Raw genomic sequence first — 26,283 nt, 5'->3', positions numbered from 1 at the left:
TTTCCAGGATATCACAGCCTTTTTAATAGTGAAAGTAGAAATGGCATGTTTTTAGCTCCAAGTTAGCATGAAGAACAATGTGTATTTATTACTTCATATAATGTAAATGCAGAAGAAAATGCCTATTGCCATTTGTAAAGGAAATTTTTTCCACTGAGAAAAAATTAATATTTTTTTTACATATAACTGGAAGCTGGCTAACTAGAATACATTGGCATATAGTTTTAGGGTGCAGTTAATTTTGCCAAGATATACACTTGTGTTTCACCTAGCCCTGAAAGAGCATCATCAGAAAGTTGGGCCTGATGTAGGTCTTGGAACCAGAAGATAATCATGTAATTTCAGTGCTTGTGGTAGTAGGGGTGAAGGGATCTTGCTTCAGTTGGAGGAAATAAAATTGAGGCCAGAAAGTGACTAGACAAGATATAAAGGTGTCAGAAACGTAGTAAAAGCTCAATTTGCTATTTTAAATAGCTGGGTGACTTTGGGCATGATTTGTTAATGTAGGGAAAATAAAATAAGAATGCTTTTTTTAATTTTCTGTATTGCTGAGAATTGAACATAGGGCTTCATATATGCTAAGCAAGGAATATTTACTTCATAAAGTTTTGAGGTTTATAGGAGATGAAGATTATAAAATCCTCAGAAAAAAATAAGGCATCAATAAACAATAGATACCATTACTTGTTTTTGTCTTCATCTACCAGGTTTAGAGTTTAACTAGTATTTTGAATGATGTTTGTTCCTAAATAATAACAAACAAAAGATGAAGCAGAAAACAATGTGTAAAACTCATTTCAACACAACTATGTGGATTGTTTTTCTTCCCTCTGAACTTTGCATATGATATATGTGTATATATATATATATATATGTGTGTGTGTGTGTGTGTGTGTGTGTTTGTACACACACACACACACACACATCAGTTAACCAAACTTTTCTTTGATTAAAAATTGCATTTTAAATTGTCTTAAACTGCTCTTTAAAATTTATGTTTTGAGGACACAATGGAGTGAGATGTTTATTTTGGATGCTTATGATATCTTTTCTGTCTATACTGCATCTTTCTATAATAAATTTTAATTGGAAACAGTTGTGTTCAAAGGCAGTGGTTTTTAATGTGATTTGGGGGTACAATGCATGGGGAAAGCATTAGGAAAGGTATATGGGAGAAGTTGTATTCCTTTGCAAAACCCACATTCACTCATAAATTCATTTTACTGAAGATAATGGAATCTAGGGTTTTGTTATGGAAAATAGTTGCCCATGCTTATTTGCTAGGGACAGAGAAATCATAGCAACATGTATTATAATTAATCTATTTATATTTGGGGTTGCTAAAAATTAGCACTATCCAAGGGAGAAAGGAACTCAAGCAATAATAATTGCTAATATTTATTTAAAATAGTATTTGCCAGTCAATAAGGAGTTATGTGCAAATTATATCATTTAATACAAGTTCAATTATCTTAGTTCCTTTTTACACATTAGAAAATTAAACTTGTAAAAGTCAAGCAATTTATCTTGGCTCATTTGCTAGTATGATTCAAAACTGAGAGTCTAGTCAGAACCCATGCTCATAATTATTACAATATAAGCTCCTTTATTGTTTAAAAAAAGATAAAATCATCTCAACAGAAGATAAAACAGATATGATGCTGGATGAAAGAATATAAGGGTTGGGGTTTTCTATGCTCATTGGTAGTTCTAATAACAACCTTTGTAACCATTTTATTTTTTTTTATTGGTTGTTCAAAACATTACAAAGCTCATGACGTATCATCTTTCATACATTTGATTCAAGTGGGTTATGAACTCCCATTTTTACCCCAAATACAAGTTGCAGAATCACATCGTTTACACATCCACATTTTTACATAATGCCATGTTAGTGACTGTTGTACAGTTTACATATCCTAATCATCTCTAGAATGCTGCATCTACCCCATTAGGACCATACTTTTCCACTGATACATTTGCCAGTACTCTGCTTTTTTTCTCCCCTCAATATGATTGTTGAATTTTTATTTTTCCCTAAATAATCATAATGCTCCTTTTTAAACAAAATATTTTACACTGGGTGCTTTATACTGATTAATACCGCCATCATTAAATAGTACCAAAAATACTGGCTCTTTAATTTTTTTATCATTAAATCAACTTTCTTTGCATTTCTTTTAATATTGATCTTACCAGCATTTGGTTTTGAATATGTCTTGATATTTCTATCCTGTTCTTAGATTTCTTTCATTTAAATTAGATGGTTTACAAGTACATATTTTTTTCACAGCACGTCTTTTGCCTTATCTTTCTTTGTGAGCATTTATTATATCATATAATATAAAAAAATTCCAAAATTCAATATTAGTTTACCTGAATACTTATATTTGTGAAGAATTTTTTAAAAATTTTATTACTCTTATATTTTAAAAGTACAGATAATTATAATTTTTATAATATAGATACCATAGAAACCCAAAGTATATTTTTAAAGTGAATAATTCTTTAATTCTTTGTTGCATGAATATGATTTTAGGAATATTAAAAAGAGATGTAAAAAATAGATGTAATTTTTAGTTGCAAAAGTTCCCTATCATATTGGGTTTTGCTTTATTTTTTGTTTTTCTTGACATTTTTGTTTGTTTTTTTGAGACAGAGTCTTGCTAAGTTACCTAGGATGATTGCAAATGCACAGTCCTTCAGCCTTAGTCTCCCAAGAGGCTGGAACTATATGCATGTGTCACTGTGCCTGACTTTAGTCATCTTCTAAATCTTTCCACTATTCAACAATTCTAAGTATTAAGCTTAAAAATTAAGAACGTTAAAACATACACTTCATGTTTTCTTCCTACATTTTATTAAACGCTTGAAAACTTTTATGGATTTTGCTCTTTTTAAAGCAAAGATACTAGTAATATTGACAACATAAGAAAAATTTCCAAAAGTGTAATCTGTAATATGTTAACAATCACATAAATGACAGTATAAATTAAATTTTTTGTTAACAGCAATTGAATTATTGATGATATTCAATATTCTGTGGAATAATGTTAATTCTAATGATGTTGTAATTTGTTGAAGAGCAATTTGAAGAAAATATGGCCAATAAAATAGCGATGGCTAATGTGAATATGAAGTAAAAGGAGGGGCAAAATGTATCAGGTAGAAGAATTGTAGAGCTAGGTATCTCAGATTTCATCAAAGATGTTAAGACATTAGTGAATAAAACACCCTAAATAGAGAGCTTGTGACACTGAATTAAAGGGCAACAGCTAAAGAAACAGCTGGCTTCCTGGATGCTAGAGTGAAGGAGTGAAGTTTGGGCACTTTGGAGGAAAGGCAATGTAGGGTGGAAGTCCTAGCTCAACATCAACAGGTTTAGTGTCATTGGATGAATAGATTTGACTAGGTTTCTCAATGTCAAATAAAGATTAAAATAGTACTTGCCCCTTATGTATTTTGTGAGGATTAAACAATACATGATAACCTGACATAGTAAGTGCATTCATTTTTTTTCTAGTTTTTATTATGACATCTGATGGTGAAATTTGGCTTTCTTTCTAAGCTATTGGATCACTGAGGTCAGGGGCTTTATTATTTATGTGTAGTACCTAAAATAATAAATATTTTGTGAATTGAACAAAGAGTCAGTAATTTTCTCCTGTGTGAGCCTAGAATTATTGATGATACATCTTGGTCTTTCACAGAATATCCGGCTACTATTTTCATGATTTTGTATTATAAAATAATGCAAATTGTTTTTTACAAGTTATTTTTAAACTCTAAAAAATTCATACCCCAATTTGACATTTTTTTCTGGTATTCATAATTAAATTAACCATCTTAGAATTGGTTTTTTTCTTGATTACATTTTTTAACTCATTTTATCAATTTGCTTATTTTTGGTTTACATTAAGCTGGCTAATAATAAATTACTATTCACTTTTGTAACTTTTATATTTTGCACAGGGGTAAATTATTTTCTTTTTTGCCTTTGTATGAACTCTGAAAATTCATACATAGTATCATTAAATTTTCTCTACTTATTACAGACTGTCAATTAATGAATTTTCCTGAAAATGTTACACTGAAGAATTATGATTTTCTAAGAATTGTATTCTGCAAACCTATGCAAGCCCCATTCAAATTTTCTGCATTTAAATGTGATGAACGTCAGGAAGTAGAAAAGCTGTTAAATGTACCTTTGTACATTTTCACCTTCCTCTGTTCTTAATAAATTCCTTTTGAAAGGTGATTTGTGCCATAGCTCAGACAGATGAACTACAGCTTTTTTAGAAAAGTAGTTTGTGAAAGGACAAAATTTAATGTTAAGATATCTGAAATCTATTTATTTACTCAGCATACATTGATTACTTATTTATTTTACTAGGAATGAGTGAAGCAAAAACTTTTAAATTTTTCTTCAGTTATTTTCTACTGTATATTTTTGTAAAATCCATAACAACTTGTATTAATCTGCCTTTGGTCACTGTGACAATCTGAGAAAATCAACATAAAGGAGAAAAGCCTTATTTTGGTTCACAGTTTCATAGGTTTTACTCCATGGCCACTTGGTCCCCATTACTTTGGACCCTGGGTGAGGCAGAACATCATGGCAGAGAGATGACTGGAAGCAAAGAGGAAGATAGCCAGATTGAAGGTCCATGGACAAAATGTGTCTTCAAAATTATGCCTCCTATGTCCCACTTATTCCAACTAGGCCCAGCCTCCTAAAATTTCCACCACCTCCCCATAGCACCACAAACTGGAACTAATCCTTCAACATGTGAACCTTTGGGGAACATTCTAAACTACAATACCACTTCATCTTTAGAAGCACAAACAAAACTGTTATTTTTACTTAGCTTAGCAGATACCTAGCTAAGTCTTGAGGAGAAAGAATAAGAGTTTGTTGAAATTGAATCTGCAGTTTTCACACGGGATTTCAGTGATTGCAATACATTTCAATGTTTTTTTACTCATTTGTTTTAATTGCCAGACTTTGCATTTGTATAAGGCAATATCATGCCTCACCCAGTGCCTGCCACAGAACAGGATTTCAATTCAATTCATTTTATGAATGAATAGAAGGAGTTAAAATCGAATTTCACATTTGCAGCAATACATGGTAACTGTAACATTTCCCCTACTTGACTCTTGATTATCTCTGTAAGAGATGAATTATGATGATTGGATTTTATATCCAATTTTACATGTTTTTATTTCTCAGTAAACCATTAATTTAATGTTCGGTAATTTGGAATTCAAGATAAGTCAATTTTGTTTACCTGAAATTTATCTCTGCAGGATTAATGAAGAATGCTATATTAAACAAATTACAATAGACTTAAAAACAGTGACTTTTTAAAATGCGCAGATGATTAGAGCAATGATGCTTAATATTTTCAAGAAATTTACAATGACCAATTGCATGTAATTGGATGTCTAATAAAGATCTTTCCATTTAGGAAAATAAGCCGAACAGATTCTTATTTAGAAATACTCAATATTTTGTTCTGTAAGTATGTGTTGAGACTTCTATACAATAGTAACTAAACACTGTATGTAATAGTGAAGAGTTCAAAGACTGTTTCCAGGATGTTTAGAATCTAGTTTGGCATTCTAATCTATAAAGGAATTTTGGAAGGAGGTAAAGCAAAACATGACTAAGAATATTGATTAAATTATAACATGAAAGGCAAAATTATGAGAAACATCATGTTATAATAGGCACACTTTCCTCCAAGAAACAAAAACTTAGTTTCACTTTTGGAAAAAAAAAAAATTGTTTTACAGTTCTCATCAGTCTTCCAATGGCCCTGCCCACATTAGAACTGAGGCTTCAAGGGGAGTCTTTCCGTGAGACGTCTCTCCAAGGATGTGTTTTCTTTTCTTCAAGGGCTCAGGCTCACCTTCAGGAAAGCAAGCTCAAGGGGGCTCCCCGCTTAGGAAGGTCAGGTGTCCCTAGCTCCCTCTCTTGGCTCTCTGGTTTGTCCTGGGACTTAGCCAACCTGCTCACGGCCGGTCGTCCCAGGGGCTCGCAGGGGCTTCTGGGACTTGTGGTCTCAGGGACTCCCCCCCTCTCCCAGACCAAGCAGTGGGTGCTGGCCAGCTGTTGTCACTTCAGGGTTCCAGCGCCCACTGATTCCCGCCGGATTTCTGTGGGGCTGTAGCATTGAGGGTTTCCCCCAGACCTTCCTCGCCGTCCAAGAGCACCTATGCCCCTGGGAGCCCAAGATAGGAGGGCGGGCCCTGTGCAGCTGCCCGGGGGCCTCACCGCCCGGAAGCCTCACCGCCCGGAAGCTGCTCCTTCCCGTCCTCTGGGCGGCGCCTGCCTCTCACGTGCCCCGGGGCGGGACCTTCGCAGTGGTGAAGCCCAGCACGTGGTTAGGGCATTTATATTGACCAGGAAGTTGCATCTGTGCTGGATCCCCGGAAACATCAGCCTACAGGTGTGTGGATTTCTTGTTTAAGTACCATCCTCTGAACTTGTGCAGGCCTGGCTTGACCGCCAAAATGGTCCCTGAGGCTTCCCAGAGAAGCAGGAGAGGCCGTGGGTGAGGCTGGCAAATCATTCATTGATCAGATCTTCCAGAGAGCTGGAGGAGCTCTGTCAAAGTCCTGTGCGTGTCAAACGTGGGACTGACAGGGTGTCTTCCATCAAGGACCTTACAGGCTTGTGTTGGCTATGAATAAATATGTAGATGGAAAACAAGACACTTTCAAGGTAAAGAAAGGGTGAAATATTATAAGGAAGATCAGATAAAATGATGTGGCACAAGGAGGGCCACAGAGAGAATTCCTAGAGGTGATGGTAATTTAAGGAAGGATAAGTACCAGATACTTGAGAAATAGGGTCAGAAGTTGGGTAATTACGAATTAAGGGGGAAATAGAGTAAAGCCACGTATTAAGTTCTGTTGTGTCTGGAGTTGTCCAAAGCGGCAGGAAGTGTGTGGAGAAGTAGCTTGAGTTCAGTTAGTCAAGGCTTTGAATAATAACGTAATAACTTAATAGTCTGGAATTTCAGAAACATATTTTGGTCTTGAATTCCACTAGAAACCATAGAAAATTAAAAATATATATATGCCTGAGGTGGGAAAAAAAAACAGTAATGTGGACTCTGTGCACAGGATATATTTTTCAGTAGCAGCATTTGTATCAAGTTAATTACACATACATTGATCACATTCTTGGCCTTGTTTTATTACTTTTTTCCCCACTTAAAATCAGGAGATTTATAAGGTATCATGTGACTATAGGGAGAGTTGGCTGAGATTTGTGAGTTGCTAGTCACTCAACCTCTTATTTTTATTCGAGAAAATTATTACCTTGTAGAAGGGTTTTAGATCAAACACAATTTAAACCGTGGATAACTTGGATAACTTTCATCTAGATCTTTTTCAGTGTGGGACAATGGACTACATATGACAATTCAGATGTAAAATTTGGGAATGAAGGTTAGAAGCACACATTGATGATTCTAAGTATGCTTTTTTCTTTTTTTCATGAATGACAGTTAGAATACCAGTATTTGGATTCAACTTTTCAAAGACCGTATTTCAGAAGCCTTGTTAAAACTTGGAAAATTAGATGGTCATGGTGGTGCACACATGTAATCCAGTGACTTGGGATGCTGAGACAAAAGGATTGTTAGTTTAAGGCCATCCTGGGCAACTCAGCAAGACCATGTCTTATAAATAAGTAAGTAAGTAAGTAAGTAAGTAAGCAAGTAAGCAAGTAAGTAAGTAGCTAGCCTGGGCATTTGGCTTAGTGATAAAACACTAAGTTCAGTTTCCAGTAATAAACAAAACAACTTAGAAAGTGTTACCTTATGCATGTTGTAGTATATACAAGAAGTTAGCAGTCCAGTATATAAGATCAGAGGGAATATTTTCTCTATTTAATAGGATGTGTGCTTTATGTATACACTAAATTCTGCTGCATAAATATGCTTGAAGCTGAAGGTCAGAGTCACTATTTAACAGAGCCAGTTAAATTAAGTCAAGTCATTTTGAAGCATTATTGATGGCTGTATTGTGGAGAATGGACTAAAGAAAGCTGAGAGATCAGTTGGAAGGCTGAATAATCATAAACTCTAGAGGTGGGAATGGTTTGAGGAAAAAATAGATACATTTTTAGATGTAGGGAGATGATTGGAAATAATGGCACTAAAGTCAGAGCAAAGTGTTTCAAAAATAAGGAGTAGTTGTCAGGTTCAGAAGCTGCAGAGAGAATAACAGTGACTTGGTGGTTGTGATGTCACCTGTGACCTTGGTAAGAACAGCTAGGTCAGGTGGGGGTATCAGAGAGTTCTTTTCTTTTTTCTTTCTTAAAGCTGGAAACATCCGGAGCATGATTGTCTGTTGAAAGGTAGAAGTCAGTACAGAAGAGGAGGTTGAAAGAGCAGAGAGGAGATCATTAATGGAGATGAGACAAGGGTTTGGTTTGCACTTAGTTCAGATTCTTAGAACACTGCTTGTGGTATATTAGGACAGAAAGATATTGGCTACTATTTTCAAGCATATCTCAGAATAACAAGTAGCTTTCTTATGTGCCAGCAGAGTGTGAAGGATCTAGCTTGCTCCTCTGTCCGTGGATTCTTTATGACAATCACTTAACACATTTTCAGTACTCATCATGTGCTGGCCATAGGGATTTCTGCTCAAAACAGGTATAATGGGATCAGTGGAGTTCATTTACCACTGAGTGATGTAGATATTAAACAACTGTTAAGTAAGGAGTTATCCAGTTTTATTTGTGTTAACTGATATGAAAGAATATGGAATGCTGAGGGAACCTATATCAGAAGGAACTGACATTACCTGAGGGTATAGGATGGTGTTTGCAAGGATAGAATGTACACAGCTGATATCTAAAAGAGATCTCTTTTTTTACCAAGTCAACTGTATCTCCCTCATGCCACAATCTCCTTCCCTATTATCATCCCATTCCTGATTCTCTACTTAATTTCTTACCTCCTGAGCATTTGGAATATATTTTGTCAGGTGATTGCAGGGTAGTATGGGAAAACTGTCAGGAAGCAAGGTTTTGCAGGATCTTTCTCAAGCCTTATTGCTGCACTAAGGCGACTCAATGTGCACTAAGTGCCGTTTAATTTTATTCATGCTACATTGATTCCTGTTAGGGAAGAAAAGGGTTTTGGGAATGGCAAATTGATGGTCAACCACAGCCACCTCAGACTTAGGCTCTTAATATCTTTTGGAGGAACCACAACAAGCATAAGATCTATTACTTCTTATTAGGAATTTTTGGTACCAGATAATGAAAGCTGGTTTTTCTTTTTTTTTTCTTTTTCTTTTTCTTTCAGTTTAAACTTAATGCTGTCTGGGTCAATTGATTGGGGAATAAGTATCCACTCATGTATTTCCAGGGAAGGAAAGGTTCTATTGCTGCTATGATTTTGCATTTAGATAGCACTAGAGTGTTGGCTAAGTGCTTTACAATCAATTTTATTGTTCAATTTAAAAGATAGTCTAAAATCACCTCTGTCAAAATTTGTTTGCTTTGATTCATAAAAAAAGGATCTTCTATGATATAGAAGAACTCTGATTAGTCAAGTCTAGATATAAGACAACATTGATATCATTGGAAGAGAATAAGCTGTTAATAGGAGATATTAGCCGAATCTTTGTTACCTGCTCTAACAATAAAATACTAAAACAAAATAACACTAGAGATAGAACCATGCAGGGAGCCAATTCTCCTCATGGTATGGTTTGTAACTAGGGCACCTAGGGATGTTCTGTCTTTGAAAATCTCATCCTTAAAGAACTAGATTTTATTTAGAGCAAGGGTTGGCAATTTTTTTTCAATACAGTGCTAGAAAGTAAATATTTCAGGCTTTTCCGGTGATACTATTCTGTTGCAGCTATTCAACAATGTAGTGGTACAGAAACAGTGATACATAAATGAATGGTCATGGCTGTTTCAATAAAGCATGGTTTATAGAAGCAGGTCACCTAGAATTGACCTGTGAGCCATAGTTTGCCAACCTCTGATTTATAGCACCTCTGAGATTCCTTAGTGAACAGGAAATATTTATAGATTTGAATGATTGATAGCTAAAAGCTCCATGAAAGCAGAGTTGGGACTTGTCTTGTTGAATTTTATATCCTCGTGTCTAACACAGTGCCTGACAGAAGTTAACTAAGCACCTCTGTTGAATAAAAGAAAGAGTAGCAAGGATATATGGGAAAATTACCTAAGATAGTATAGATGGTTCTGTATTTAGAGTTCAGATTCTGTGACATGTACTTTGTGAGTAGAGTAAATATTGCATTTGAGAACTAGTTCAAAGAAACATACAGCCATGATGCCTAACAGTGTAGAAGAGATGGTACTCTAAAATGATAGTGAGAAACAATAGGTCCTGTGATTCCTCATCAGTAGAAATGTATATTGCATCACTTGGAAGATTGTTGAGAGAGAATTGATCTCAGTCTGCAGCTTTCATTGTTTGTCTTCAGTTTTGTGAAGTTTTGTTAACATTTGTGCTACACATTTTCCTCTTGTCTCTCCATATACTCTTCTTCCATATACTCTCTGGCCATCCTGCATTTCCCTTTTCCCTTTCACAGTTCCAAGGACAATAGTCACAGCTCACTGTATTCTCTCTCTCTCTCTTTTTTTAACCTTTATTTATTTATTTTTATGTGGTACTAAGGATTGAACCCAGGGCCTCACATGTGCTAGGCGAGCGCTCTACTGCTGAGCCACAACCCCAGCCCTCACTGTTTTCTCTTTCCCTCATCTGGTAACTGATCTCTCTTTTCCTGCCTTTAGGTCTAGGAGAACTAATGGATGCCCCTTTCCCAATGCTGCTATTAAATAAAGCTCCTGGATACTTTTGTAACCCACTTAGATTGCCCACACTTAGTCTCTTAATAAACTCACCCAAATTGAGGTACCATCAGCTTTCTAACTGGACTCTGATGGTCATAGTATTCTTAACACTTTTTCAAAGATGCCTATTATTGTGTATCACCAAGTAACTTTTAATTTCATTGAAGTCAGGGATTGTGGCTTCTGTTTGTTTCAATCATAGGTCCTGGAAGGTGAGTCATTTAACCCCTAACCAGAAATTGAGGACACTCTGCCTCATTTTGTCATAACCCACTATACTTAAACACCTTCTATGATAAGGAACTAGCTACTGATAAAGATCTATCACATATCTTTAGACACATCTGACTGATAAGAGTATCATAGTTTTTGTCCTGTTCATAGGGGCATCATGGAAAAAGTTTAATTACTATTTCATCTGTTCTTCAGTCAGTAAGCCCTTTAGTTTCTTTATCATCTATCTGCTTAAAAGTGAGGTGCCTAGAACAAAAATCTCATTCCAAGTCTTGTCTGATCATGGCTGAATTGAACTTGGACATGGTAACTTCACCTGGAAGGATGAACATGAGAAGAAACCACGTCTCTTCCTCCTTTGTTTGAAAGTGTATGGAGAATGTGATTATGCTTCTCTATGACTCCCCACCTTTGTGTGTTCAAGCATCATATATATGAACAATTGCCTTTGATGACCACTTAATTTTTTCTTTTACTGGACTTGCCTATATTTAAAGACTTTCTATCAAGGGGGTGAAATAGCTTCCAAATTGCAGATCCTCTTTAGAAAGATGAGACTACAATCCCATTTTTGTTGTTCCTCAAAATATCACAACATCCTTTTATTACTTTATTACTTTAACACTGTTTAAAATATTTTGCCGAACTTTATTTAGGTTTCATATATAAATAGGAGACACAGAAACTGCTAGATTTTTAGTATCTTGGTATGTTTTAATATTTTCTTGACATTATTCTAGGTTATAACAAAATATATTGAAATGCAGATTGGTTTTTATTTGGTTGATAATCAAATTGTCTTTAAGGAAATGTTCTGAAGTAGGCTCTTAAGTATACCATTAATTTAAGTCAATTTTTATAATGAAAGTTCAATTTATTTTTTAACATGTCCAATTTATTTTTTAACACGGCTCCCAAATATCTGTCAGTTTCTTTAATTCTTCCTTTTGACTTATTCAGTGAGCTCATTCCCCCCATGTTATCTTTGATTAGATTACTTTCGCCATGGCAGAACTCTGGAAAATAAATCCTCTTGTATTTAATGTGTGCTTTAGTTTAATCTGAATGAATAGGAGAATAAAAACAACCCATTAAAAAGTAATTTTGATTGTTGGAGAGAGATGTGTCTTTTTAAATCTTTAATCTGATTGTTAGAAAATACATTTCAGAGACTGCTTATTGATTGCTTCTTCTCCTGGGTCTTCCATTTTTTGTGAATATCTGTCTCTTGCAAGATTAAAAAAACAAAATAAAACAAAACATACTTAAAATTCTTCTATCCCCCAAATGGGCTTTATAATAGCTGTTATGATCCTTTTCTTTTTCTTAGAACAATGGTAGGAAAAAGCTACTTTTTTTTTCTCTTCTGAACTACTTACATACTTATTTAAAGTTTCACTGTTTTATTGTTCAAGCATTAGTTTGTATTTTATTTATTTTCTTATTCCACTCCCCAACTCCCCAAGGAGGCATCCATATCTCCAATGTCTGGTACAACTACCAAGTGCTACTAAACATTTACTAACAGAACATTTTTTCTAATAATCTTCCTTTTTATAATAGTGCAAAAAATACCTATACCTAGTTCTCAGGAAGTTGCCACTTCCTAAAAACTTAATTTTTCTTATGCCTCCTAAATAATCCACTATCATAAAGATAGTTTGTCTTAAAAATTCAGCTTTTTAAAAAATTTCCATTTATCCTCAGTCCATCTATTTATTTGATAACTAAGCATTATTTTAATAATGTAACAAACAATTTAAAAGTTACATTTCTAGTAAACTCTCTTCATCAAAACCAGTTTCCTAAAAACCATAAGATTTTTATCAAAAATGCTGTGTAAATACAACTAACTACAGCATAATTGTAGATAGCAAATGAAGCAATTGTTTTAGCTCAAAGACTCTGGGAATAGTTTAAAACTCAATTTCTGCTGTAAATATCTGTAGAGGTAAATTGTTGACAACTTTCCAGTTCCCTAATTTTTTCCAAAAAGATGGCTACTGCAAAAAATCACTGAACCAAGATACTGATTTAAGCTACTTGAATAGGAGCCAAATTCTTTAATTATTAATGTGTTTAACTTCATTTTTATCATTCATTGATATAAAGCTAGGGTTCAGTAAAGAATTAAGGAAATTAAGGAAACAACTTCAAAGAATGGTTCAAGTGGTCTGAGTAAATATTTTATCAAGCATTATTTTGTACTTTCCAGTAATTTTAGTTAATGTTTCTGACAGGGGTCCATTACTTCACTGACCTAATATTAGATTCACATTTGAGCCTTCCCTCACTTGCTCTGTCACTTGCTCTGTCTGGCTTCAAGCACTGTTATTTTAGACAGCGTTTAGATCTTCTATCTTATTTGTGCATGCTTTGAGTGTTTGGTTCTTCTTCCAGTCCTTTACTCTCTGGTTTTAATAGTCTCCTAGCTCCTTCCTACTCAGCATAATACTCTTTTTATGGAGGGTAGGGAGAGCTGGGGATTGAACCCACAGGCACTCTACCACTGACTTATGACCCTAGCAGTCCTTTTATTCTTTTGAGATAAGTCTTATTGATTTATCCAGTCTGGCCTCACACTTGTGGTCTTGTTTCCTTAGCTTCCTGAGTAGCTAGGATTATAGGCATGTCCTGTAGCTATAATATTGTTCTTGAAACACCATTTGTACTATTTCACTCATCTACTCTGAAGGTTGCACTGACTTCCAGCTGTTCACTGCAGGAAGTTCAGACTTCTCTAACTGACATTCAAGACCACAGCTTCCTTATACCATTTCCTTGATTCCCTAAAATACCATTTTCTTTGGTTATTAAGACCATTCATATTCCTATAAATATGTATGGTTCTATCCACTGTCAACTCTATCAACCCCATTTAAAGTGCTTTTTTGTTCTCTCTACATCTCTGAGTTCTCTTCTTTTGGAACTTCATGTCCACTTCAGAAGTTCTTCCTCCTCTTGTTTGCACCGATCCACACTTGTCTCTTTTCCAAATAGGTGTGTACTCAGGCTATTGTGCAGGCACAGGCTTTGGAGGCTTTAAGCCTAGGACTGAATTATGGCCATGTACTAATCCCAAGTGGATCCAGCATTGCAATGAGTGATTATTATGTGCTTATCTGAGTTCACAGGGATCACATGTCAGCTAATTTTGTCTCCTCAGCAGCTTTGTAAATGAGGAATTATTTTGATTCCCATTTTACAAAATGAAACACAGAGGTTGAATAATATCTGTCCATTGTCACACAACTTATGAGGAGCAGAGCTAGGAAGCTTGGATCCTGAACTATTTTCTTAGTCCCTGTGCTCATTTGTCTTTTTAATACATATTCAGGATAATATTTGATTGGTTTTTTAGGGTCAACTCATATTTCAGTATTATTCTCTTCTGTCTCACTGGAGAGTCTTAAGGGGGGAAACATCCTTTATAAGTGTTTTTTGGAGTTAACATGCCTTTGTGTGCATGTGCACTTCTGTGCATGCATGCATTTTTGTAATGGAAAACTGAAAAGATCATCAAGGCAGGTGCAAGAGAACTACAGGGCGGTTAAGGGAGGCCCCGTCCTATTCAGGCTACACTCATTTTCTGTTTTCTAGCCTAGGAACTATACTGTGGAAAGAATATGTGCAGAAAGATAAATGGTAAAAGCTTGTTAACTGGATGGCTCTAACAAAGTTCTTGTTTCTGAACTTCATTTTACTTAGCTCTAAACAGAGATGCTGAATTCTGTATCATGGAATTATTAAAGGAAGGAATGAATGTCCAGTGAAAATAATGTGTCCTATCTTCAGAAGTGTCCAATAAACGCTTGTGGTCTTTCCCTTGGTGCTCACCATGCTTATTACTACTCTAGGGAGACTTGCAAACTTTCTCCTCCCTGCTGATGTCTTTGGATGCCTGCATGACCTACTAGGCCTTCATTGAGTATAGTCAGCACTTAATTAGAGTTTGGTGCTGGTGATCACTAGAGAGGATTTTAACTAAATTAGAGATTCATCAGAGAAAGCTGACACAATGAAAAGGAGCCTTAAGATTTTGCTATTATGAGAAATGGATATAGGTAATTTTTTAAAGGGAAAGCTTGATTGCTCACTTCAGATCCTTGGAGAATGATTTGGGAAAGTGAACTTTGTACTGTTTTGCTTTCAAGGTTGGAATTGGAATTAAGAGGCAGAAGTTATAGAGTTTCTAGAGGGAATTTCTAAGAGTTGACTATTAGGTAATCAAATTTTCAATATTGTTCATGTTTTTGCAGACTAGGCTGGACTTCTGGTTCTATCTTTGTGTGACAGAATTGATCATTCCTTCTGATATCAAGCTCTTAGAAGTCTGTGACAATTAACCAACATAGTTTTAGTGTTAAATAAATTTTATTTTACTTGAAGTATATTAAAATGGTTTATCTGTGTTCCAAAGTACTAATTTAGTGTATTCATTTGGCAGACAATTTAGAAAGATTAGAGGCTTTGGAGTTATATTATAACTTCATTTCCTACTGTGTGACTTGGGGCAAGTTACTTTTTATTTGCATATCAACAAACAAGATAGATAATAATAGTTATATCAGAAGATTACTGGGACACTCATATATGATAATGGATATAAATTATGTTAGTTTTACATTGCTTTAACTAAAATACATAATAAGAAGCTTAAAGTTTATTTGGCCCATGGTTTCAGAAGTTTGAGTCTATGGTCAGCTGGTTCTGTTTCTTTGGACCTTGGGTAGGGTAGAACATCAGGGTGGAAGGGCATGGTGGAGGAAAGCAGCCCATCCCATGGAAGCTGGGAAGCAATGAGAGAAAGGAATCAGAGAGAAGATAAACCCTACCAGGCAATATGCTGTCCCTCTGACCTGCTTCCTCCATCTAGGTCTCCAGTAGTCCATTCAACCCTCAGTGGATGAATCTACTGATGACGTCAGAGCCCTCATGATCCATTCACTTCCCCAGAGTCCCACTTCAGAACCCATGAGATTTTGGGTGACATTCTATATTCAAACCATAACATAAATCCATACATATACTGTTGTATCATGGAGAAACTACCTTTTGAAAGTTTGTGTGTGTGTGTGTGTGTGTGTGTGTGTATGTGTATGTATGTAATGCTAGGTATTGAACAGAGGAACACAGAACCTCACACATTTAGCAAGTAAGTACTCTACCTCTGAGCTATACCCACAGCTTTGATTTTTTTCTCTTTAATCTGTCATAACTTTTAAAAAGCATTGAACACACTATTGCAGTGATATTGTCTGCTTTTTCTAAAGAACAAGTTATTTTTTTTATTTTGCGGTGATATTGTCTGCTTTTTCTAAAGAGCAAGATTTTTTTATTTTGCAGTGATATTTTCTGCTTTTTCTAAAGAGCAAGTTTTAAAATTATTTAATTCATTTCTAAGTATGTTATTTATGAAAAAGTGTCGGTTTATCCAGAATGACAAGAGTGATGGTAAGTTAATCTAAAATTCTTGATCATTCTCTAACATGCAACGTATACTGTTTCTTTCTGTATTTATTTATCTTTCATCTTCTGTTAATAAAAACACATATGCAGAAAATGCTTTCCCCAAAAAGAACTATGTTGAATCATTTAATAAGAATGAATTTAAAAGTAGCCACTGGCTTTCTAATTTAGCTGCCCTTACTTTTTTTTTTTTTTAGTTGTCAATGGACCTTTATTTATTTATTTATTTTTAATGTGGTGCTGAGGCTTGAACCCAGTACCTCGCTTAGGCAAGAGCTCTACCGCTGAGCCACAACCGCAGCCCCAGGACCTTTATTTAACTAATTAATTTATTTGTTTATATGTGATGCTGAGGATTGAACCCAGGGCCTCACACATGCCAGGTAAGTGCTCTACCACTGAGCAACAACCCCAGCCCCTAGCTGCCCTTCTTTTGAAAGATAATTTGTGCCTCTGTATATATCCATATGCACAGGCACTTGAGACCTTGTGTACACACACACACACACACACACACACAGAGGAACGCACAGTTGCAGACTGTTAGATATTTTTTCTTTCTCATGCTGAAAGATCCTGAATTTTTAATAGTTGTTTCAATTAAGAAAGTGTTGATTTTTCTTTAGTTTTAATGATGATTTTTAAAACATCAAACCTTTAACAGATGATTTTTGTTTTGCACATTCCTGGCAATGAAGAAACGATTACACTAAGAAGCTGACTATTCAGGTGTTTATTATTACTCTTAATGTTTAAACCTATGCAAGCTCTTACTCTGTGCCAGGTACTATGTAAAATCCTCCCTGTAACCCTATGAGGTACCTTCTGTTATTCGCCTCATTTTTCAGATAAGCAAACAGGCTTAAAGAAGCTAAGTAAACAAACTGTGTAAGTGATGGAGTTTGGATTTTAACCAAGCTCTTTGACTTCACAGCTGGAACTTTTAATTGCCACACAGCACTGCCTGGGTACTTGTGTAATCACCAATTCAGAATTGCAAAAGACATTGGTCTATCTGTGTACCTTTCATATCAGTGCTGAAATTTGTCTTCATCTCAGACAGATGGCTATTCAGCTTCTGCTTGAGTAGATCTAGTAATTGGAATTTCATAACTTTATGAGATAGCACATTACACTGTTGGACAGCTCCTATCACAAGATATCTTATTTATCTCTTTATTGAAAATTTGTCTCTCTGTAATTTCCACATATTGGTTCTAGTTCTACTTTCTGGAGAAATATCGAACAGCTTTCTTCTGTCTTTTATCTGGCATCCTTGCAAATGTTGAGTCCTCTAAGTCTTCTCTTTTTGGCCTCTGTATGTGTAATTTGCAGCCATTACCATTACCCTTTCTGATAGTCTAGTTTACTTGGTTGATTCTGACAAGCTGCAGTACATGCAATTGAATATGGCATTGAGGCAGTAGATACAGTAGGAAGATTCTGGAATGAACCATAACACCTAGGTTAAGATCTCATCATTACTGTTTATTGTGTGACATTGGGCAGGTGGCAACATAGCTGAACTTCAGACCCTCTTCTTTAATAAGGGCATCAGTAGCTATCCCTAACCTTTCCTTACCATTTTAGCACATAGTGATTTTCCCTTCTCTGATTTATGTTTTAGTACCCATCACTGATTTGGGCTCTTAATCGATTACCATCGGCTTTTATCTTTTCTTTCCAGTAAAATTAAGATCCTTGGTAGTAAAAATTGTCTTATCTTTCTTAACTCTTTCACCAACATTCCCAAGAGGGTTTGTAAAAGTAGATATATTCTCAACTGAATGGGGGAGCAAAGGGACTAAGCCACAGAATTCAAGAAGTATGTCCTGCAGGCTGAATACAGGTGAATGACTCAAAGCATTCTCTGCACTTCACTTTGTGCATAAAATAAAAAAATATGCTGGCAAAAATCTCTTAAGATTATCTTAAAAGACTGAAGTAAAACATGGTTGGAAAGTACTTATGATACTACTTGGCACACAGTAAGTGCTTAGGAATTGTCAGTATCACTACTAGTACTAGTACTGTTACACTGATAGAGTTTTGCATTACATTACTTTTTATTTGGAGGAGAGAAATAAGTCTTGGAACTTCAGTGGATCATATAATTCCTCATTTAACCATTATATTTAACAATGTCTCCCTTGACACCAATCAGTAAGCTTAAATCCCAAATGCAGTTTTTGTGTAACTAGAAAAACAGTTGTTCAAGTCTGTACCCAAGTGTTCATTTTCTGAACAATGGTATTTGTTTACTAAACAACAGCTTTTGTATTCATGATTGATATTACTAATGAAAGTTTGTACTGAATTTATAACTCTGATGCCCCTGATGAAATAATTTTAATTCCAACATATTTTGTAAAATATATTTTCTAAAGTAAATTTATTTTCATGCATCCACCATACAGATTGTTTTAAAACATGTATACCCTCTTCCAAGAATGTAAATAAGCATTTAATTGGTCATTTTCTAGCATGCTAAGTGTATTTGCAATGCTTTGATATTTAGCAATGTTGGATTTGTAGCATTTTGGTGAAAGTCCCCTTGTGATTAAAATACATTTTAGAGCAAATTAAAAATAAGTTTAAGTAAGCAGCTGTGGGATTTTTTAGGCATCCTGACCAAATGTGATTCTGCAGATTTAAATTCAAAACAGTTTGACACAGCATTAACTGCTAACAGCATTATTTGATCTGGGTAGACATGCAAAAATTCAACAACAAAAAAGCATGTGTCAATAATTCATAGGTCTAGTGTTGACTCTCTTGGATATGGAAAATGTATCTTTTCATTTTTGTCTATCCAAAGACACTTTGCTCTGAGAAAATTCCTCCCTGTTCAGCCTGCCAACAGACAGATCACCTGTTAAAATTAAATGTTCTGCTGACTTCACTTGTTTCCTTCCATTAAGACCAGTCAACTAGCTATATCAGTGTGCATGTCACTAAACCACAAAACAGTTATCAGTCTGATAATGTCACACAATCTACACCCCCAGTAATCATAATCCCACATTCCCCTTTAGGTAGATGAATGAGGTTTTTCTGAGAACTCTACCTAGGCAGATAGCAGATTTCCTAGACCTTGGTCATGCTGGGAGAGAAGTAGTGATTCTAGCATTCTTCTGGTCCTACCCATTCTCCCATTGGTAGGCCCTAAATACATAAAATCTACCTCCTCTGCACTGCTCATTCCCCTTTGTCTAATAGATCTAAAAACCATATTAACTTGAAAACAGCTGACTATCTACTACTATGATCACTGTCATACAAAGGTAGAGATATGAGATAACACTGTTAACCAAAAATCAAGATGATGAAAAAAAAATTAAGATGATGAAGGGTCACAGTGAGACCATAAACAGGAAATTCAATGATTTTTGTTACTTTAAAATTTTTGTAAATATTTACTTACTAAACTGTAATCTTGAGTCATTAGAAAATGAATCAGTGATAAACTTCATTTTTTCATCTTAACTTTTTATAATTTAGAATAATACTTTTTCACTCCAGATCACATAGATGACTATTTTGTCAGAAAATCCTTGAAGCCCAAGGAAGTGAACTGACCAGTAAATATATGAAATTGAAATATTAAAAGAACAATTTATAAATTTACCAGCTGTGCATTTTCTTCTGTTAAAAAAATGGGAAGCATCTTATACTTTTTGGTGATCAGAGCTTATTAAAACATAAATATGATAGTAATTGGCTAATTTAATTAACAAGTAATTATTGATCAATTGCTGTGTCTTGAGAGCATAGCATTGATGAGAACAGAAGAATTATTGCACTCAAATTGTTTAAATTCAAATGGGGGGAATCACAAAGTAAATAAGAAAAACGTGTATATTTCAGATTGTGATGAACACAGTTGAGAAAACAAATGCAAGTAAGATGAAAATAGAAGGGAAAGAATTATTTCCAGTTCCCAGAAAAGTCCTCAATTAGCCAGTAACTTTTTAGCAAATCAACATAGGGAAGTTACGCTGAGGGGAAGAACCTTAAAACACAGACCAAGGAGAGGGAACTTGAAAGGCCTGAGCACCATTTTATTTGACCCCATGGGAGTGCTATACATTGGGGTAGCTACTTATGCCCCTATTAAAGATCTCAGAGAAATGATCATTCAGCTTCTGCTTGAGTAACTGTAGTAAATGGAATTTTATAACTTTACAAGATAGCACATTTCATTGTCGGGCAGCTTCTTTCACAAGATATCTTAATTTTATGTTTACTGAACATTTGTCTCCCTGTAATTTTCATGTATTACTTCTATTTCTACTTTCTGGAGAAATATTGAACAGTTTTCTTCCATCTTTTATCTGGCAGCCTTGCAAATGTTGAAACCTCTACGTTTTCTCTTCTTGGCATCTCCATGTGCAGTTTGTTGCCCTTTCACCATTATCATCATGCTTTCTGACAAATTAGTTTTTTTTTTTTTGTTAAAAATCATCTAATAATACTGATGATTTATTTAATTACCAATTATATTTCAAAATGGGTTGATTAGTTTAAATATTTCATGAGTTTCACAGGTATAACTGATCTTAATCATCGTGGTTAAAGAATATACTGTGTAACCTTTCAGTGTTTTGAAATTGATTGAGAATTATGTCTCAGCATATCATTTGTCATTTTGATCATCCCATGCAAACTCGAAAAGAATATGTTTGCATTCTGCAATTGTAAGGTGTAGTGTTTTAGAAATGCTAATCAAAGAAATGTGGTTTCCTGTGCTTTTTAAATCTTCTGTATCATCATGATCATTGTCATTATCATCGTCATTTGAGGTCTACTTCCTCTATCAATTACTCAAAGTGTAGTACAATAGCCACATGAGTATGGATTTATCTCTCTCTCTCTCCCTTAAGTTTTTTTTTTTTTTTTTTACTTTTTCCTTCATGTGTTTATGCTGTTATTACCATAATGTACATACACATTTAGGATTGTTTATTTTACTGATGATTTGATTTTTTTTTATCATTATGAAATGTTCCTTTACATCTCTGGTAATATTTCCTTGTCATAAAAGTGTATTTTTGTGTACATAATATTAATATAGCCTTCCAGATTTATGTTTACCACTTATATTTTCAGTTCTTTTCCACTCATCTTTGTCTGAAATTAGTTAATCACCTTAGTGTACTCATTTTCATTTTAGCCCTGTAGACACAAATCAAATAATTCAAATAGAACATCTGGGAAAAGTTTTCTGTTGATAAATTGACACTTACATATATAAATTAATGATTCCCTTTTATTTCCTCTGTTTTAGTAAGATTTATAATGAGATGAAATCCAACTTTTGCAACTTTTTTTGTAATAATTGAATTGCCTAATAGATTTAGACATAGAAACCATGCTGACTTGAAGGTCTGAATTTCTTCTACAGCATGAACTACTTTGAGAAATTCCTGTGGTCTTAAACAAATGACTTTGGTTTACTACCCTCAAGTTGAACTTAATCACTGATGCCGCTAAGACTAGTTCCTGTCATTTGAGTATTCTACTTATTATATATGATAGATTGATACTGGCCTATTGGTCCTCATAGCCAGCTGCCTCTCTCTCCTCTGCTATTGGTGGAACCTCTCTCAACTTCTAAGAATATTTAATACAAATGGCATTACCAAAATAAGATGCCTATGCCTTTGCTGTTCTACCTATACCTTTCATGAGAATCAAGGCTTAAGCCTGGCTATAGTCACTAGGAGGCCACTTCTTCACTGTCACGAATTTATTTGAATTGTTAATCTCAGGGCAGAACTAAAATTTAGGAAGGAAAGTAAAATATGATGAAAAAAGTAAAACATAGACATTGGAAAATTTGGTGCACTTGCTGAAAAGAGGAGGCATAAGTTCTTAGGCTGCAAGATTGCTCATTCGTTTTATGTTCAGTAGTGTCTAGTACTGGTTCCACTTGGGAGAGAGGAGCTAGGACACTTCCTGCTCTGAATGGTATCTTCTGGTACTCACAGACCTTATGATGCTCTTTGGTGCCCTAGATGTTGCTGTGGCTTTGGAGTGGCCTCCAGCTTTCTTTGGTATTCCATAACTAGTTAGGGGTTGTAGTGGTGCTCATTGGGGCAAGGTGGATAGGTTGCATGGATCTTGTCAATTGATGGATTCTTGTTGTAGAAGAGAAACTTCTGCAGTGGGAAAGTAGGTTGAGATTGTCATTATCTGATTTAAGAGAAGACACAGCCATAGACCCAGTCCAATAATATGTCTAAGACCAGACAGGAGCAGACAGTTGTAGAGGACCAGTCCTGAGTGATGGTTAACCCATAACAATAGCTATATTTTTTCTGTTTGTTGTCTTGACAAGTAGTGATGCTGAATTTAAAGGGCCAAATGTATGAAGGAAATCATGGCCAGAATGTATGTAGACTCGAGGTGCTTGATTTTTTTGGAAATAATCCTTTCTTGGTAGGGTATTTTGGGTGAACGAAAGTAGAACTCTAATCTATTTGTTTTTTAAAATGCAGACCCAAGTAGAAGATAAAAGAACTATTCAATTTACTTGCAAAATGAAGCCCTGGAAAAAACCATGAAGCATTGTCAGTTGCTCTCTGCAATTTGTAGTCTCCTTGGTGAGATCTAAATGAGTGAAACAGAGGAGAAATACATCACATTTTCAGAACTAAAAATGAGCCTTAAAGAAAATGTTTCTGTGAGGTAGCTTATGCTTCCTTGAATTCCTGTCTAAGTAGGTGTTACATAATTGTAGTTAGGAAAAAAAATCTTTTTCTGTTGTGTTATTTACAAAATGGAACTTCTTTGGATAGGGCTATTTGTTTTTCCAGGGGACTCTGCCTCCTGATCTCCCCTCTTTATTCTCATTCCCTTTAAAGCTCAGGCCCTGGCCTACTGGTCCTCACAGCCAGCTGCCTCTCTCTCCTCTGCTATTGGTAGAACCTCTCTCATTTATTTCTTCTGGTTGTTTTTTGGTTTGTAGTTTCATCCCATAGTCCTCTTCAGATTATGACACATAGCTTTTTCCATGTCATAGAGTGTAGCCTCTTAAAGAGTACAGAATCATGAAGTTTATGGTTTTGAGTTACATAGTTCATCACACATTTGTATATGCCTTGTGAGCAATTTGTTGTATGTTGTTTTTGTGATAAGGATTTGTCTATATCAGTATGTGGAATAACTATGTTAACAGAGAAACATGTATAGTTCTTTGAAAATATTTTTAATCATGTTAATAGTAACTGTGTGCTCCCTATCCCTTTTAAGGATTTATAAAGTAGAAGATGATTGTTAATTGTGCTATATACACATGACTTTTCATCCCAATCAATGTACTTTTTGTAACCTATAGCATGTGTGTGATGCACTTTTCCCATGTGAAATTCTGCCAGAATCCAGAGAAAATATTTCCTATGACAGAACAAAGAAGTAATGAGGAACCAAAAGGCAGGGGTAGGGACTTTAAAAGCAGTGGTAAGAAACTAGATACTTAAAATCTATTATTAGTTAACTCCTTTTTAACAGGAAGAAGAAGATAGATGGCCTGTTCTGATGGGAATGGAACAGAAAGAAAAAAAGCCTTTCATCTTTACAAGCCTCCTGTCATGCATAGATTCTCTTTGCTGGAAAGGCTTTTAAAGCACCCTTAATAATTAAAGTAGAGAATTTTAAAATCTTGAGTAACTCTTGATTCTTTTATGTAAAATTTCACATGATGTTAATCTACTGAGTACTCCACAGTACGATAAGTGCTAAAACCATAACAATAATTAGAAAATTTGTCAGCTGTATCTAATCCAAAAATTACATGTTTGACCTTGTCCAAACTTTACTGAAACTAATTATCTCAAAAATCTTGTAATAACTTACTGTTCTGGTATTGCCAGCACTCTGCTGCCCTCCGTACTGATTTTGGATAAATGTGTATTTCACCATCCTTGTACATGGGTGCTTCCTCCTACACCCACACTTTGTCTAATCACATTCATCTCAGTGACTTAAGGAGTGCTCAGCCAATATCCTTCAGTTCATTGCTTTCCTGGCAAGGCAAGTATTTATTGTGAGTTTCCCACAATATAAAATCTTTCTGCTTTATAGCTTTACCTATGACCTAAAACTATGTATGAGCTAGGTGTCATCTTTCTTTTATTTTCTTTATTCAAGAATTGTTTTGGTACAAGTTTAAGGGTTTATCATAGAAATGCATAAGTTTGGAGGAAATAGGCTCATTATAGGTAGTCCAGAAAGAAGGTGTCACTGAGTGAAAAGAGATACATGTATTATATAGGTTAATTAATTTAATCCCACCTCCAACTGATTCTTCCTCCAATGCCATTTTCTCTGGTATGTAATTGACACAGGCTTATTAGTGCAAAGGTTAAGAGCTATCTATATAAGTAGCCCTGTGATTGTATGACTTATATTGAAACATTCATTTATTCCTTTACTCATTCACTCATGCAAAGATTAGTAGAGTGCCCACTGCAAGCCAGTTATTGTTTATGGCATTGAGGCTATAGTGGATAGTGGCTTACAACTTAGTCATATTGAAAAGTTTTTCTGTCACACCCCCAAAATCCATGGTGTGTTTTGAATTAGTGGAAGGAACACTTAACACACTCAGATTAAGGAGCATACTTAATTTTGTTTATTTTGGAATGTCTGAAGTCACTGGATTTGGTGGAATTTGGGAAAAGGAAGGTAGTTGCGCAAAACTAGGAAGCTGAATTCTCATTCCATTGATTCTGTTATCTCAATTCTGAAAACACTTTAAAAGTTTAATATTTCTGAGTATGTTTAGTGTGCTAGTGTCTCATTGTATTCTCTTTCCCACCAAAGGTGTTGAATTAATGGTACATTTTATAGTTGAAGATGTCTCAGAATTGAGGAAGTAAATGCTGCAGGCTAGGCTTCTTATCATAATACAAACATGATTGTTGTAGTGTGATAGGCTTCATTCAAACCCATCTTTATTTTTCTTTTTCAGTTTTCAGCTAAAACTCATTTCTGTTTGCTTACCAATTTTTCATACATCTGATAATGGATTTACATCTAAATATATAAAAAGTTTATTAAGATACAATTGAAAAAACAAAAATTGTGTATATTTGCAGTATATAGCATGGTGTTTTGATATACATATTTATAATTTTTATATATGTAGTGAAACCATATGTATTTTTGTGCATGTGGTGAGAATATTGAAGATCTACTGCCTTAGCAATTTTCAAATACATAATACATTATTATTAACTGTAATCACCATGATGTACCACATCATCTAGCTGTCTAGAACTTACTCTTCCTAAGTGAAACTTATTTCCTTTTAACTAACATCTCCCCCCATCCTCCCTGAAAGTCTCTGTTCTACTCTTTCCTATGTGTTTGACTTTATTTAGATCCTGCATATAAGTAAGATCATCAATATTTGTCTTTCTGTCTCAGTTTATTTCACTTAGCATACCTTCCAGGTTCATCCATTTGTTTCAAATGACAGGATTTTTTTTTAATTTAATGCTTAATAGTATTCCATACCTCAGCTTTATACAATGCTAACTATGCATCTGTCAATGAGCATCTAGCACTTAGGTTGAGTCCATGTATTGTCTTTTGAGAATGATGCTGTAATAAACATAGTAGTGCAGATATCTCTTTGACACACTTATTCATTTCTCTGGAGATTTTATATATATAAATTATATATTTATTATATATATATATATATA

General features: G+C 34.8%; 1 protein-coding gene across 1 annotated transcript in view; it reads left to right on the top strand.

Moving 5' to 3' along the window:
* Positions 1-6,357: 6,357 nt before the first annotated feature.
* The window catches only part of Mei4 (meiotic double-stranded break formation protein 4), a 182,207-nt gene continuing 162,281 nt past the window's right edge, over positions 6,358-26,283 (top strand). The window contains exon 1 of the mRNA XM_015506605.2: positions 6,358-6,455. The gene's annotated coding sequence lies outside the window, so the exon portion shown is untranslated. The remainder of the gene's footprint in view (positions 6,456-26,283) is intronic.

This window comes from Marmota marmota, unplaced genomic scaffold (genome assembly GCF_001458135.2).
Source record: "Marmota marmota marmota unplaced genomic scaffold, marMar, whole genome shotgun sequence".
Taxonomy (NCBI): domain Eukaryota; kingdom Metazoa; phylum Chordata; class Mammalia; order Rodentia; family Sciuridae; genus Marmota; species Marmota marmota.
Note: the sequence above shows the minus strand (reverse complement) of the source record. Positions and strands in the feature narration are given on the sequence as shown.